The sequence below is a fragment of the Ovis aries genome, chromosome 9 (genome assembly GCF_016772045.2).
Source record: "Ovis aries strain OAR_USU_Benz2616 breed Rambouillet chromosome 9, ARS-UI_Ramb_v3.0, whole genome shotgun sequence".
In the NCBI taxonomy this organism is placed as follows: Eukaryota; Metazoa; Chordata; class Mammalia; order Artiodactyla; family Bovidae; genus Ovis; species Ovis aries.
The window spans coordinates 19,658,229-19,662,110 of NC_056062.1; positions in this window are offsets into that span (position 1 = coordinate 19,658,229).

Genomic DNA, 3,882 nt, shown 5'->3' on the forward strand with positions numbered 1-3,882 from the left:
AGTTCTTTGCATCAGGTGGTCAAAATATTGAAGTTTCAGCTTCAGCATCAGTCCTTCCAATGAATATTCAGGACTGATTCCCTTTAGGATGGACTGGTTTGACCTCCTTGCAATCCAATGGACTCTCAAGAGTCTTCTCCAACACCACAGTTCAAAAACATCAATTCTTCGGCGCTCAGCTTTCTTTATTTATACTCTAACTCTCACATCCATACATGATTACGTGAAAAACCAAAGCTTTGACTAGACGGACCTTTGTTGGCAAAGTAACGGGAACCACAAAACTCTGATGAAATTAGAGATCTAAATAAATGGAGAGAGTCCATGTTCTCAGGTTGATAAACCCAATATTATTAAGAAATCCATCCTTTACAAGTTATTCTACAATTCAATGGAGAGTACGGGAAATTATTGTTAAATGGGTATGGAGTTTTCGTTTTGGAAGATGAAAAGTATTTTGGAGATCTTGGTGATGTTTACACATGAATATGAAAGTACACTTAAAATGACTAAAATGGTAAATTTCAAGTTATGCATATTTTACCACAATTTTAAAACATGGACCGAAAAGCTGAACAGCTATCTCACCAAAGATATAGAGAAGGCAAATAAACATGGAAAGGTACACATCATTTGTTATTAGGGAATCACAAATCCAACCAACAGTAAAAGACTACTACACAACCATTGGGTTTCCCAGGTGGTGCCCTGGAGGAGGCCATGGCAACCCACTCCAATACTCTTGCCTAGAAAATCCCATGGACAGAGGAACCTGGCAGGCTGCAGTCCACAGGGTCGCACAGAGTCGGACATGACTGAAGAGACTTAGCACCCATGCACACATCCATTAAATGGTTAAAGTACAAAAAACTGGGAATACCATTTCTGGTAATAATCACACCTACCAGCCAGATCGTGGTTGCTAATATCATTCTCCAGTAAAAGGAACCAGGATTCCTTAGAGAAATACATAGATGACTGGGTCATGAAATACACAAGATGCGCCTTGTGATAACTGAAAAGTTTGGAAGCTAAAAAATGTAAAATGATGGAGGGGAATCTGTTAAAGGAATGTAGGAGCCAGGTGAAAGAATTCCCAACTCTCAATAGCCAAAGCTGGAACCCTTGAAGCAAAACCTTACAGTGCTATTATTGGATTAAAACCTAAAGTATAAAGTAACAATTCCTAGGTCCATCCTGATATAAATAAATGGTTGAATAAATAAATAAGTGGGGGAGAACACACAATTCTTCAGCGCAGAAGAAGTCCAAATAATGTATGTAGATACCGTGCCCTCCAGAGGGTTGATCCCAACCCTTTTGTGTGGGCTGTGCTTAGGGACTTTCTTCTTAAAAGCACAGTAAGGAAAAGGGAAGAAAAAAGTAACAACAGTGGAGAAAGCCGACAAACACTCTCTTAGCCAGGTGATCAAGGTAACAACAACAGTGCTAAGTCGTGTGGATGGCATGTACCCTTGGTGCAATGTGACGAAAATGGCATTTTTCTTCTCAAAATGGTGGTTTTCCTCTCAAAAGCCCATCATCATCCTAATCTACTCATGAGGAAACTCTCAGAGAAATTTCAGTTAAAGGACATTCTACAAAATATCTGACCAGGACTCATCAACAATCAGGACCATCCAAGGAACCCAAGAAGGAGCATCAGGAAGCCTAAGAACACACAACGACTAAGTGTAATGTGGGGTCCTGCTTGGGATCCTGGAGAGAAAAGGTCATTAGGTAAAAACTAGGGAACTATGAATAAAATATCTTTATATAAAATATCATTAACTGTAGCTAATGGCAATGCAACAATACTGGTTTCATTGTAACATGTCCTACATTAATGTGACATCTAAGCAAAAGGGAAAACCAAGTGTGGGGTATATAGGAGTTCTAGTACCGTCACAATTTTCCTGTTAATTTAAAACTGTTCTAAATTTAAAAGTTATTTAAAAAGAGAAAAAAAGTTAGTTTAGGTTTGAGAAATTACATGGGAAATAAAATTGAAGACAGTCAAATCACTGAAATAAATGATTATAAATGTTTTTGCCAACATCTAGAACATAGAAAGAATATTTTTAATCATTAAAAAACCAAGAAGTACATTAGAAAAACAGGCAAGTCACAGAAGAAACACATACAAAAACACATGAAACGCACGACCAAGTTCTCAACTTCTCCAACTGCTGCCGCTAAGTCGCTGCAGTCGTGTCTGACTCTGTGCGACCCCATGGACGGCAGCCCACCAGGCTCCCCTGTCCCTGGGATTCCAGGCAAGAACACTGGAGTGGGTTGCCATTTCCTTCTCCAATGCATGAAAGTGAAAAGTGAAAGTGAAGTCTGTCAGTCGTGTCCGACTCCTAGCAACCCCATGGACCACAGCCCACCAGGCTCCTCCGTCCATGGGATTTTCTAGGCAAGTGTACTGGAGTGGGGTGCCATTGCCTTCTCCGCTGCTAAAGACAGTCAAATGAAACAAAGTTAACTTTTTTTTTTTTTTTTAATCTCTTGGTTTGGCAAAGATTAAAGATTGAAAATCCTGGGCTGGGAAGATGTGTAGAAATGGGCACTTTCATACATTGTTGATGGGAGAGGAACTGGTAGACATTTTTAAAACAAATTTGACTATAGCTATCAAAATTTAATTCTGCCCAAGAGTTCTACTTCTCTGAAAAAAATCGTAAATAAGGATTCATTTCTGGGCACAAATATGCTAATTCTAGAATATTAACTGGAAATTTATTTTTAACATTGAAAAGGGCAGATGACCCAAAAGCCCATGAGAAGGGAAGTGGTTAAAAAAATTCATGACATGTCCAGGAAAATCTGTTTATCCATTTAGAAAGAGTCAGGCACTATACGGAACTATTGCTAAGAAATAGTTTAAGTGAAAACAGCAATTTTCAGAACCATGCTTATATTATTACCTTCTGTATCTACATATACAGATTTATGTGTGTTTAAGGGCTTAGAAAAGAACTATAAAACCATGCAGTGATACGTTTGAATCTGTGTCTTTGGGGAAGGGGAAAGGGTAAGGAGAACTTTCTGTTTTTGTTTGTTCAAAATATTTACATTTCTTTACTGAGATATAACTGATGTATAAATGATGTTAGTTTCAGGTGTACGAAAGGACGATTTGGTATTTGTACACACTGAAAAATGATCACTATAATAAGTCTAGATACCATCCATCACCACAAAACTATATATTTTTTCTTGTGATGAGAACTTTTAAGATTACTCTCAGCAACTTTCAAATATACAATAGAATATTATTAACTATATGAGCATGCTAAGTTGCTTCAATCATGTTTGACTTTTTCAACCCCATGGGCTGCAGTCTGCCAGGTTCCTCTGTCCATGGAATTCTCCAGGCAAGAATCCTGGAGTGGGTTGTCATACCCTCCTCCAGGGCATCATCTAGGCCCAGGGATTGAACCGGAATCTCCTGTGACTCCTGCTTACCATTGAGCCACCAGGCAAGCCCCCATTATTAACTACAGTTAAGTTATATGTATTAATAGAATGGAATATGAAGTCATAGACTGGAATATTACTAAGTTGTTTACATTTATATTTTTCTAAATTATACTTGATGTATGTCTTCATTTTGAAAAACACAAAATTAGCCATCCTAAGTTTGTCTTTAAAATATTCTTTGGAACTTTATTAACACATCAAATTCCAAAGCCCAGGAGCCCATGGGTTCCACCCAAGCTCCTCTGTCCACACAGCTTCCTGAGTACAGGGGGCTCAGGCTGTAGAAGCTGCAAAATGGCCAGCTAGCAGCAGCGGTGTGGACTGTGAATTCTCTTTAAGCTGAACACCATCCAGCCTGATTTTTGTCTGTACTTTGGAAACAACTGGAGAGATGAA